This window comes from Rhinolophus sinicus, linkage group LG03 (assembly GCF_036562045.2).
Source record: "Rhinolophus sinicus isolate RSC01 linkage group LG03, ASM3656204v1, whole genome shotgun sequence".
NCBI classification, from domain to species: Eukaryota; Metazoa; Chordata; class Mammalia; order Chiroptera; family Rhinolophidae; genus Rhinolophus; species Rhinolophus sinicus.
Genome location: NC_133753.1, coordinates 137,859,167 through 137,873,166, shown reverse-complemented (window position 1 = coordinate 137,873,166; position 14,000 = coordinate 137,859,167). Strand labels below are relative to the sequence as shown.

Sequence of the window (14,000 nt, the reverse complement as noted above, 5' to 3'; positions counted from 1 at the left end):
TTGAAAACCAGAATTTTCCTATTTACCCATTATTGTGTAAAACACTATAAAATTATTACAGAAGTTCAACTTGGGAGTTTTCTCTAAAACCTGTGATGCTACAAAAAAAAAAAAATGAGGATCTCAACTGCTTTTAGCCCCATGACAAAAACAAAGGACTGATTAAAATTTCATGGAAGTATCATGGAACATATTATGTTAAAAAAAATCAAAATTTCATAATCTTTTAAAACTCTGCAGTACTTTAATGGTACTTCTAATAGTGCCTAACACTTGGAAGGATTCCACAGTTTGGCTCCTATAAAGTGGTTTTTTACAGCAAATGTGCAGGAACCAGAATCGATACTGAAACTTGAATGGGAGCCACTTAGACATGATGATGTTGCCCAAATATGAAGTGGTTTCCACTGGCAATACCATGATATCTTCTTACTGAAGCACGAAACTGAGTTTGGGGGATATTTAGCGACCAAAGAAGCAGACATTATCTAAGTCTTGATGAGACAGAAAAAAATTTGAGAAAGACTTTCTGGCATTCATTCAGTGGAAAATGAAGCCAAGACGCCAAATAAACAGCTCTAAAGAGAGGCTAGAAATTGTGGTCCTCTAGAGGCTTCATCATCACTGCCTTGCTCACTGATGCCAGTGAACAGTCACTGAGCTCTCACCACGTGTAAAGCACAATGACAGGGGCTTTAGTTATGATGGTCTTGAAGGTCAAGGACCTTATATCGTGCCTCCTTACAATTCCTCGTGCCTGGTACAGGGTTTCTGAAGATAGCAGGTATTCAGCAAGTATGTATGGGTTGTATGAATGAGACTGCAAGAGGCTTACAATCTAATTGGAACATGGTGTAGAGGTGACTTCCTTGCTAGAAACAGTTTTTATTTTAACCTGTTTATACTGTTTCTATTTAGTACAGTGTCTAGCACATAACAGGTGTCTAAAAATAACCAATCAATAATATGCAAATAATTGTATAGAAAACATTTACTGAGCACTTACTCTGCTTTAGATGCATTAGTACATTGAATTTTCACAATGAGGAAGTAAAGACATTGTCCCCATTTTAGAGATGACATAGCTCAGTAACTTGCTTAGTTATCCAGAGAATAAGTTGTACTGGCAGATTCGAACCTGGGTAGTCTGCCTGCAGTTCACACTCTTCACTATCATACCGAACATATAAACCAGATGAACAACACTGTAAGGTAGCATTTGTTAAAGGCCAGATGAATGGTAGAGACAGTAAGTTCTCTCACTTTAGAATCAGAAGTGATTACTGAAGACTGGGCAGCAGGGACAGAGTTATGAAGAATGTGAAACTTGAGGCGGGTTTTGAAAGAAGAGTAGGAATAATTAAGTACCGAGGAAGCAAGGTACTACAATACTTATAATGTATTTGGAGACAAGAGTTAGACTTACTTGGATAGAATGAAAGAGCTCATGTAGGACGGCAGTAGAAAACAAGATTAGAAATTTAGTAGGAACAAGACAGTTAAGGACTTAAGAGTTTGGATTTCATTCTTTGGGCACAAGGGAAGCCAACAAAGTGTTTTTCATAAAGAGGCGTGAAAGCTGCTTTTTAGGATGATGTATAGAACATACCGTGTTTCTCTGAAAATAAGACCTAGCTGGACCATCAACTCTAATGCGTCTTTTGGAGCAAAAATTAATATAAGACCCAGTCTTATTTTAATATAAGACCCGGTCTTATATTAAAATAAGACTGGGTCTTATGTTGATTTTTTATTAATTATATTATAATGATTATATATTAATATAATGTAATATAATAAAATATACTATAAATACCAGGTTTTATATTAATTTTTGCTCCAAAAGACGCATTAGAGCTGATGGTCCAGCTAGGTCTTATTTTCGGGGAAACACGGTTCCTGCTCGCCAACCACCCCTTCTAGCGAATCTATATTGCTTACAGACCTGTTTCAAGGATAGCAGTAGGGACCCATCCCTTGGATGTGACTCTGCACGTCCCATCCACAGCTGATTGAACGAGGAATGGACACTGATTTAAGTGCAGCCATCATCTAAGTGCAATTTAATCCAGGACAGGATGACTCATTGTGAATGAATCAAAATAGTACTGAAAGAAAATATTAGTATAGATGAGAGCAAAGAAATCAATAAGACTCTACTTTCAAGCAATATTTAGATAGTGATTAAAAACATAAATCCCCCCAAATATCAAACATCTTTTGGCCACTAGAAAATGCGATATTTCCTTCAAGAGCAACCTTTAAATCGAGGCAATTCATAGGACCATCATCTATAGTCTGAAGCAAGGATATAAGAAAAAAAATAATTTTCTTAAAATCTGAATAAAAGAAACCAAGAGATCGGTGTAGGACTCTAGCTGAAGTAAAGTCAGAACCGTAGAGACATAATGACCATGCATTTGTCAAAGTTCTGTGTGGGCAGAAAGAGAAAGGAAGAAGAAGAAGCTGGTTAATATATTGTGAATAGAGGAATTAGAAAGAGAAACAGATTCCTCTACAGAAATATTATGTGTCTCATTAGAGACAAGTGGCAAGAGTAGCTATTTTGTACAACAGTATTAATTGTCAATGACTTTCCAATCACAAGACAATTAGTACCCTCACAATAACCCATACCAGATCCATTTCACATTAGAACAACATTATACAGTCTAAATGGCTTAAATTAAAATTTCAGAGAGATCAGTTCTTATATATTTTCTGTAAGAATCTTTTTTAGGACACAAACTATAAATTCCATCTAAGTTAGCTGCGTGGGTCTCTATGCCTAGTAGACAAAGGGGCTTAATTAAAACACATTATCCTCTCAGGATAAAAGTAAACTAAAAAGGAGATACTGTATTGAGTTCAGCTACCAGGGTAAATAAATTATGATATATAAAAACAAATCTGCTTGCTACCTTTAAATGTCTTTAATTGTCATAATTATCGCATGCCTATCTCAACACAGATGCACATGATATATTCTTAGGAAAATTGCCACAACTGTTGATACTTATACTCAAGTGTTATATTTGTATGCTGTATACCATATACACATACACGAAATATATTTATATATACCTAACTAAATATCCTTAGTAAGACATTAATTATACAAATGTACAAACAGAATTATATGACTTCCTCATAATTCTGCGTGCATGCCAGGAACAGTGGGATGATAATCCAGATATTATTATCTCTTCCCCTGCAGCCACCCAAGGGCATCACTGGGTAGATAGATGGTAGGTGGGATTAAGCAAGTCTGCATATTTTGAGTTTTACCCGCACTCTTATTCTGTTAGCCAATCTCTATTTTCCTCAACTGTGCTTTCTCTAGTCACTCTTCTGGTTAAAACCAAATATAAACAACTGCAATCAATCAAGTGATAAAACAATTAGGTTATTTTTGCCAAACTTTTCACAGGCTAAAAATATGCACTTTTTTATAATGTTACTATTTGGAAATAAAGGTAAGGTGGCTGAGGTAGTATTCCCCATTCCCTGAAGGAAAGCTAAAAGTTTCCTCCTGGTTTTTCCTTTTCCATTTGGACTAAAGTCAGTGAATTACTTTAGCCAGGAAAGGATGAGGAAGAGCATTAGGAGAAAATGAGAAAAGAAGTGATTTTAACTGGTTAGGGGAAGGAGATAAGTAAGTTGAATATATACCCATCTCTCTCCTGTTCCATGCAAAGGAGGCTGCGGGATGGATTGTGCAGGGAAAAACTTGTCTAAGAGCATCTATGACAATGAAGTGGGACTGTCTTCCTTCTAGATCTGGGCGGGGCTTCAATGGTGGTAAGTGGAGCAAAGAGTGAAAGGAGAAGGAAGGGGTGATCACCTTACTATTCAGGTCCTTGTGACAATGAATTAAAGGTAGTTCATATATGGTTAATTATAAGTATACTCAAAATAAACTGTGGATTGTTTTCTTAATGGAATATCAAACGTTGCAATGAAAAAGTATACCTTTTTGTCTAACTGAAAGTAATTTGTTTCCAGATATAATTTCTTCAATAGCAAAGAAAACTTTCTTTTTAAAAAAATGAAGGTAATATTTTATAATACTAACTGCATTATTTAAAACTCATTTAATTTTACCGGCATACCTCAGAGATATTGTGAGTTCAATTCCAGACCACTGCAATAAAGTGAATATCGTAAGAAAGTGAGTCACACAAATGTTTGGTTTCCCAGTGCATATAAAAGTTATGTTTACACTATAGTCTACCAAGTGTGCAATAGCATTATATCTAAAAAAGCAATGTACATATCTTTAATTAAGAAATGTTTTACTGATAAAAAATGCTAACCATCATCTGAGACTTCACCGAGTTTCAATCTTTATGTTAGTGGAAGATCTTGCCTCCATGTTGGTGGCTGCTTCCCCGTCAGAGTGGTGGCTGCTGAAGGTTGGGGAGGCTGTGGCAATTTCTTAAAATTAGACAATAATGAAGTTTGCCAACTCGACTGACTCTTCCTTTCATGAATGCTCTCCATGTAGCATGTGATGCTGTTTAATAGCATTTACCCACAGTAGAACTTCTTTCAAAACTGAAGTCAATCCTCTCAAATCCTGCCACTGCTTTATCAACTAAATTTATGTAATATTTTAAATCGTTTGTTGTCATTTCAATAATCTTCACAGCATCTTCACGAGAAGTAGTTTCCATCTCGAGAAACTACTTTCTTTGCTTATCTATAAGAAGCAACTTCTCATCCATTAAAGTTTTATCACGAGATTGTAACAATTTAGTCACATCTTCAGGCTCCACTTCTAATTCTAGCTCTCTTTCTATTTCCATCATATCTGCAGTTACTTCCTCCATTGAAGTCTCAAACTCTTCAAAGTCATCCATGAGGATTGAAATCAATTTCTTCCATGCCTGTTAATGTTGATATTTTGACCTCTTCCCATGAATCACGAATGTTCTTAATGGCACCGGTTTCAATTTAAAGTCACCAGCTGCATTAGCCCCTACAAGAGAGTCAGCCTGTCCTTTGATGCTTTGAAGCCAGGCTTTGCCTTCTCCTCTCTAGTTATAAAAGTCCTACATGGCATCTTCCTCCAGTAGAAGGCTGTTTCACCTACACTGAAAATCAAATCTGTTGTTTAATGCAGCCACCCTCATTAATTACATTAGCGAGGTCTTCTAGATAACTTGCTGCAGCTTCTACATCAGGACTTGCTCTTTCACCTTGCACTTTTACGTTATGAAGACCACTTCTTTCCTTAAACCTCATGACCCAAACTCTGCAAATTTTAAACTTTTCAGCAGCTTCCTCACTCTCTCAGATTTCATAGAATTGAAGAGAGTTCGAGTCTTGCTCTGGATTAAGTTTTGACTTAAGGGAATCTTGTGGCTGGCTTGATCGTCTCTTCCAGACCCTTAAAACGTCAACCATATCAGTCAGTAATAAGGCTGTTTCTCTTTCGTATTATTTGTGTGTTCACTGGAATAGCACTTTTAATTTCCTTCAAGAACTTTTCCTTTGCATTCACAACTTGGCTAACTATTTGGCACAAGAGGACTAGCTTTCAGCCTATCTTGGCTTTCAACATGTCTTCCTCACTAAGCTTAATCATTTCTAGCTTCTGATTTAAAGTGAGATATGCAACTCTTCCTTTCACTAAGAACACTTAGAAGCCATTGTTGGGTTATTAATTGGTCTAATTTCAATATTGTTGTGCCTTGGGGAATAGGGAGGCTTGAGGAGAGAGAGAGATGGAGAATGGATGGTCTGAATCTACACAACATTTATGGATTAAGTTTGCCATTTTATATGGGCAAGGTTCATGGTACCCCCAAACAGTTACAATAGTAACATCAAAGACCACTGACAACAGATCATCATAACAAATACAATAATAATCAAAAAGTTGGAATTGTTGCAAGAATTACCAAAATGTGACACAAAGACAAGAAGTGAGCAAATACAGCCAGAAAAATGGTACTGATAGATTGCTCGACACAGGGCTGCAACAAACCTTCACTGTTAAAAAAAATGCCATATCTGTGAAGCGCAATAAAGCAAAGTACAATACAACAAAATAGGCCTGTACTGGAAAGCTTACCAAGAGGGTCATGAATCAATAGTCTTCTGATAAACATTAATTTAGTAAGGTAGGTGTTATCAAACATATTTTCTTGGTTTCTAATATACTTTAAAAAATAACATGGATCATAATGTGACAATATCCATACATAATACACATTACATAAATAACAGACAACAGTTTAGTGGTTACCACAGGGCAAGAGGGGAGGGGAGAATGACAGAAGAGGGAAAAGGGGGTGAAATATATGGCGATGGAAGGAGAACCGCCTTTAGGTGGTTCTCACAATGCAATATATAACAGGGGTGCCAAAAAAAGTATAGACAAGACGTGTATTCATCTTTTGTTATCAGTATATAGAGTATTAAAATTTTAATATAGTTTTTTCCTTTCTTAAAATGTGTATATATATATTTTGGCACACCCTGTAGATAATGTATTATAGAAATGTACATTTGAAACGTATATAATTTTACTAACCAATGTCACCCCAATAAATTTAATAAATAAAAAAATATACAAATAAATGAAGTTGCAGCAATAGATATGTCAGCTCTACCCTTGTGACACATGTTATTAGCCCTTACCAGTAAAAGTAGACTGAAGTCATCATTTTGGGGCTTATTAATGCATTTCTTAGTGTCATGTTTATATACAGCAATTTACTTTACACAATCAGATTTACCTAAACACTTAGAGAGCTGATGTAATGTACTAAAAAAAACTAAGACTTCATTTAATTATTTTAATAGCAAAAATAATGAGCGCATGTTAAGTAATTTTACTCTTAAAAACTCTATTGAGTCACAGATAATAGATTTTGCAGCTTATGTAACTTGTCTAATTTCTGTGTAGTGCTTAGAGGTAGCTATACATACCCCTAAAGAGCATTTTATATCCAACTTGATTAACAGAATATGTCACTAAGATATTATCCATGGTTCACAACAAACTTAGATAATAACCAAGTTTGAAGAAATGAAATGTGAGGTAGAAGAAAGAAAAGGTAGACTGGAACCAGAAACATTGATGGCAGAAACATAAAAGAAACAGTTCTAACTTCAAGAAAACACACAAGGATTTTTACTATTTAGAATGTGGCTGATATAACAAACAGGGAACAGGTACATAGTGTCTTATTACTATAGAAGCACCTTCTGTGTTCGAGTTTATTTTATACAGAAAACTGCAAATAAATAATGATAAGACATCCTAGCGTGTCTGATAATCTGTGACAACAATTCTAACGCTGTCAGTGTAGCCACCGGAGAAACCTGCACGTACTGAGCCCTGACCCACAGAGCCTTTTATCTGCATGTGTACTCTCCACAGGCCAAGCAAATAAAGGCCAAATGATAATTTACACATGAATCAACTTTCTCTGCAGCATAGGCACCAGAGACGTTTCTTTTCTCTGTTACTTAGAGAAAGGCAGCGAGGTCTAAGCTTGTCTCACTAGAAATCATATAAGTCAAACAGTGATTTGCAGGAAAATGGCAGATCAGCAAAGGGAAGCTGTTCTGAATGCCTGATAAAAATGGAAGCCACAAAGGACTAGATGAATATTTAGTTTGAAAACAGGCCTGACAGTAACAATGAGTCTTCATCCTATTCAAAACAGGTAGTGTCATACAAACTGTACCAGAGATACAATCCTGATAGAAGATTACACAAGATACCTGGGTGGGTATCTTTGAAGACTTCAACCTTCATTTGAATAAATGTAGACTCATGGATCCTCTGCATCTAGATCTTATTCAGAGTACATACAGTTATTTCACATGAATGACATCTGGAATGCATATTGCCCACTGTGATAATGAGAAATAAATCAGTCAAGATGATTTAAAAAAAAGGCTTGTTCATGAAAAACTGGGTACACATTTTATACCATGGAACCTGTAACGGAAAAAAAATGCATACAGTGTATTTTTCTTCAATCCGGACCCCTTGGTGCCTAGGTTCACTTTAAAAAATTCGTTAAACTATCAAATTGTTGCTATAGCCTTTTTTTAAATCTGTTTTTTAAATTTGTTTTATTTATTAAATATATTGAGGTGACATAGGTTAGTAAAATTATATGTTTTAAGTCTACACTTCTATAATACATCATCTACTCACCACTCAGAGTCAGTTCTCCTTCAATCACTATATTTGACCCCCATTTTCCTCTTTACCATCCCCCCACCTTCCTTACTCTCTGGTAACCACTAAATTGTTGTCTGTGTCTATGAATTCTTGTTTTTTTGTTTGTCTTGTTCATTTGCTGCTTTCAGTTTTATATCCCACATATGAGTGAAGTCATATGGTTCTCGACTTTTTCTGCCTGATTTATTTTGCTTAACATGATAATCTCAAGACCCATCCATGTTGTTGCAAATGGCACTATTTCATCTTTTCTTATGGCAGAATAGTATTCCATTGTGTATATATACCACATCTTTTTTATCCAATCATCTATTAAAGGATGCTTTGGTTGTTTCCATGTCTTGGTCACTGTGAATAATGCTGCAATTAATATAGGGTACATATATCTTTATGAATAGAGGTTGTCAACTCTTTAGAATCCGTTTTTTAAAAAGTCAAGCCATGGGTGACCAGATGGCTCAGTTGGTTATAACGCGAGTTCTCAACAAAAAGATTTCTGGTTCAATTCCCGCATAGGATGGTGTGCCATGCCCCCTGCAACTAAAGATTGAAAATGGTGACTGGACTTGGAGCTGAGCTGCACTTTCCACAACTAGATTGAAGGACAACGACTTGGAGCTGATGGGCCCTGGAGAAACACACTGTTCCCCAATAAAAATTAAAAGAAAGAAAGAAAGAAAAAAAAAAGTCAAGCCATAATTTAGCTACTGATATTCACTGGCTTATTGAGCCATTTCATAGATAAATTCATAAAACAGCTTTTGTACATTTAAAGGCAAATTTCATGACCATTCAACGTGACAGCCTCAAACGTCACTCTTAGTGACCTCAAAGAAATAAAGTCTGGATGGTGAATTAGACTAAATTAGAATGTTCATGATTGTATACTTAATTTTATGAAATCTCTGATGAATAATCTCAATTTACTAAATCTCCTTTTCTATTAAAATTTATCCCTAGAAGGTTTAATACTTTTTTTGTTAAGAAAAAGTTACCATAATTTGAAAAGTGAGATAAAAATATTGTTTTAAGTTAATGGTGCTTTATTTGTGAGCATGAGGAGTATGAGCTGTAGAAGTAAAGCAGGTGGCCTGTCCACATATATATGGATAATAAAAGAATGAGGAAAGGATGTTGGCTGATAGAAGCTTTTAAAAGCAACAGATAAAGAAATCAGGAGCTTACCCAAATACTAAACAAAGCCAGAGAGAGAGAAAGAAATGCAAATCTGAATCCAGTTAATTCAATACATTTAAGATGGTAATAATTCTTTTTTTTTTAATTTTAGGAACAGGGAACAGCATAAGTATATAAACCTAGAGATATCCCCCAACTTCAGTTCACTATGTATGCTGTTCTCCTTCATTACATTTGGTAAGACCAGCTTCTTAAAGTCTTCTCTCCTTGTCTTATCATTCATCCAGCTCCCTCCTTATTGATCATTAGACCATGAAAGAGACAACAGATAGCTTTACCAGAGTCAATATATAATGCAGACATTGCATCTACTCAATCTACCAGGTCTGTCGATCTGCCATGGGGGAAACTGGATAGGCCTATAATTTGATGTTCACAAAAGTCAGCTGATAATTACATAGAAATTTGTGATCCTCAATGTTTAAATAATGATTTTGGATAACACTGGTACTTTCTAAAGTATCTAAATTAAGTGGATGGGACTATAACCTTAAAAGTCATCCTAATTTGCATTTTTTAAGTAAAATACCAAATGTGTCTCTTCTCAATTCTGGTTTTCCTTGTTACTGCTGTATACCCCACCACATAAAAATGAAAATAAACACCAGTTGGCCAAAGCAGATAACCCTGTTCCTTAGAATGGTGAACATCTGAATAAAATATCAAGCACAAAAAAGTTACCTTTTTTAAAGATGATAAAACTCAACAATTGAAGGGTATGGTTTCAGACAATTGTACCATTACATTAAAATGGTAAAAGTACACCTGAAACTTAGATAATGCTATTAACTATGTTACCCCAATAAATTTAGCTCTATAAAAAAAGCCAAGTACTGTCATGGAAGAACTAGTGAATACCTGGGGATATCTCTTTTTCATACCTGACTGATAAGGTATGAAGGGCTCTTTTTTTCAAGTTTGAATGGGGCTGACTGGAGAAAACTTATTTTTGCAAAGGGTTACTCAGCCATTGAAAAAGAAAAAAAGAGTATAAAACAGAGTTCCTAAATTTGTAAGGCAATATTAAGCTGTCGATTCTTAATAAAATGTTGTTAAAATTCTGTAATAGAGAGAGCAAGGGAAAGTGAACTTGCTTTTCAAGTGATGTGTTTATTGTTATGCTGGCGCTACTGAAAACTCCCTCCATCATAGTGGCAGATAGTTGATCTACACACTTTGGATGAAATCTGCATTGGTGAGAAGTGGCTAAATTTGAGGGTGTATACAACCCATGCTAATCAATGGTGAGTTTTATACTCTGGTTGTACACATGTTGTTATATGCATTCTAGTCAAATAACTTCTAGTTCATGTTAAAAGTCTCACGTGCTGGTAAAAGAAAAATTTTAAACTCATGTATTCGCTGTTCTTTCTTACCCTAAAACTTACTCTCTCTCTGATCTCTGAATAGTTCCTTGAATTTTAAAGATAAAAAGAGAGCATGGTTAAATTGCAAAATTTTACTTGCAATTTCCCTTCCCAAACGTATTTCTCTTCTAGACTGCCTCATCTCAGTAAATGACATTACCTAGATGTTCAAGCCAAAAATCTAGGAATCATCCTTCATTCTTCCTATCCTCTCACTTCTCAGATCTAAGTGAGTAAGACGTGTTGGACACTTCCTCCTATCTCTACTAGTACCATCATTCAAGTCCACATAATCTCCTGCTGAGGCTACTGTAATAGCTTCTAAGTGGTCAGCTACTTACATTCTTTCTCCTCTATCAATCCCCTTTCTCTCTATGAATCAGATATTCTCACTCTCCAACCCGAGAACCTCCCATGGCTTCCCACTACACTTGGGACAAAGTGGAAAATTCAGACTCCAGGTCTAAAAGTCCTTGAACAATTTGGTCCTTGCCTTTATCTTCTCCTTGCCCTACCGACATGCTTCTTTCTGTTTCCTCGGTGTATGTAGAATGACTCTGAAGTAAATTCAGTAGCCTTTTCTGAGGTTACAGAAAACACACTTAGCATAATTCAGGGCCACACCTACGTTTATCATTTCCACTTAGAAGTGCCCTCAATGTCAGCAAGTCTAGGAAGAAAAACAGCTGATTATTTTAATTCCCAGGAAATGAATCTTCAGACAGGAAAAGTTTAAAGCACAATTTTTAAATTTGTTTTATTTCGTTATATTTACTGAGTAATGGAATATTATAAACATAATATGTCTTGTGCATTTCTAAATATGTAAAAATTGTGAGTTTAAAGAGGAACAGACTTTCTCAAGGACTATAGTCAGTCTTCTGTTTATATATAAAAATGCAGTGGTGATTGTACACTTTGCAATGCTGAGAAGTTCCACATTACTTTCACTTACAATTGTACTATGTAAAAATAATTACACTAGATTTTTTCCTTACTTGGAAATGTTGTAAAAAAGTGCTTTACAAGAGGAAAATGATTTTCTTTTGGCTCCTCACAGGAGTATCCAAAATGCCACTGTTTCAGGACTTTCATTGTGATATACAAAATGCTGACACTGATTATACACTTGAAAATGATGAACTGTTTTCCTCATTAATACGGGAAGCATTATAAAACCTTAAAACAAGATCTTTTGCATAGATTTTATCTGGCAGGATTCTGGTAATTTTAAACCATCCAGAATCTGAAAGAAGCCAAATTAGTCTATGAAAATAAATATAGGCTGTAACAATTGTTTCAATTGTTACTGGGTCATAATTGTCAACAATGATTTTGATATTAGTTTTGTAATCAACTAAAAATATAGAATATAAAGAATCATAATAGAGAAAGAGAAAACATAGCATTAAATTTTTTATGTGAAGTAAAGAATAAAGATAAAAGTCAAATGTAAAGAAGTAATTTTGGATGACAAAGTGAACTCAGAATTAGGTTACTTGAGAATTTGTTCTAAATGGCAAATAATGAGATCTGAGGACTCATCTCCTTAAAAACCATTATGCATAATTGAAACCATCCCCATTTGATTAATAAAAAGTAAGATTTATGAGGTCTGCCAATTAAGTTCGCGAACTCATCCTATAAAAAGTGCTACATACCTCATTGCTGAATATCACTAAAGTCATTTTTGAAGTACTCCCCTTGGGAAGCTATACACTGATGCCAGTACCTAGTCCACCCTTCAAAGCTATTTGGGAACTCTTTTCCTAGAATGGCCATCAGAGCTGTCGTCATATTTCCCTTGATGTCCTGAATGTCATCAAAGTATCTTCCTTTCAATATTTCCTTTATCTTCGAGTAAAGAAAGAAGTCATTTTGGGGCCAGATCAGGTGAGTAGGGAGGGTGTTCCAATACAGTTATTTGTTTACTGGCTCAAAACTCCCTCACAGACAGTGCCGTGTGAGCTGGTACATTGTCGCGATGCAAGAGCCATAAATTGTGGTGAAAAGTTCAGGTCATCACTTTTTCACGCAGCCTTTTTAGCACTTCCAAATAGTAAACTTGGTTAACTGTTTGTCCAGTTGGTACAAATTCATAATGAATAATCCCTCTGATAGCAAAAAAGGTGAGTAACATCGTTGCAACAAGTTCGCGAACTTAATTGTCCAACTTCGTACAACTCTAATCAGACAGGGAAAATACCATCAGAGTTTATATGTTACTAAAAAATAAAGCAAAATTTTATTTATAGAAAAATTTGTTGGATATGGATTATAGTAGCTGTTTTTTACCAGAAATTTTGAGGTGACTTCGCAATTTTTCGAATAAGCTCTTACACTGAGTAAGAGACTCAAAGCTCAGGAAAAAAATACCACTTGAATGTACTGACTTACTATTTTTGGACTGTTTGGTTGGTAGCCGAAATAAATGATCATTTAAAATTTAAATTCAAATGGGAGGAAAGAACTAGCATAGAAAACGATAAAAGCAGAAGGTAGTAAGAAGATAGATATGTTACAGATGTAATACAACTTACTTATTTCAATGGAAACACGTTTAAGCATGTCAGCACAGTAGTATACCGGCTAAGGAGACCGTAACTTTGAGGAAGAGCTGAGTAAGTCTTGTTCAAGATCATTTTACTATTCCCTTTCACAGGTGGGTTGTGTTGAGTATGATCTCCAAATCTTAAGGAAGTATTTGATAATGTCATTATCAGTTATTGGTCTTCTAAATAACACAACATACTTACATATGGAAAATCAAACAGTCCCAAGTCTCTTCCTGGATATGGCTTAGACATGACAACATTCAATACTTGTATAATGATGGGACTAAGAATTATATGAATGAAAAGGTGTTTTGGGCAGTAGGTTCAGAATATGGAGTGACAGAAATGTTGTATGTCTCACTGACATTCTAGTGCATATAAAGCTTTTCTTAAGATAACGAGACAAAGAAGAAAAAGCAAGGATGATGGGCAGGGACTACTTTAAAAAATACTAACTACAAAATTTAGTCCAGAACTAAACAGTGAGTAAATATGAAAAAAATAAAAATAAAAGTCTCCTTATTTACACTTGAACTCTGAGTTGCAAGTATGATTTGAGCATTAGCTATTATTAATCTTGAAATAATTTAGAAGACTATAGAAAATCACAGTCTGATTTTACTCTTTTAATTACATTACCAGAAGCTTAATGTTTGACTATGAAAGTCATCC

At 35.1% G+C, this 14,000-nt stretch overlaps 1 protein-coding gene across 4 annotated transcripts in view; it reads right to left on the bottom strand.

The window, feature by feature from the left end:
* The window catches only part of ARB2A (ARB2 cotranscriptional regulator A), a 398,527-nt gene that overhangs the window by 33,195 nt on the left and 351,332 nt on the right, over positions 1–14,000 (bottom strand). The gene's annotated exons all lie outside the window — the stretch shown is intronic.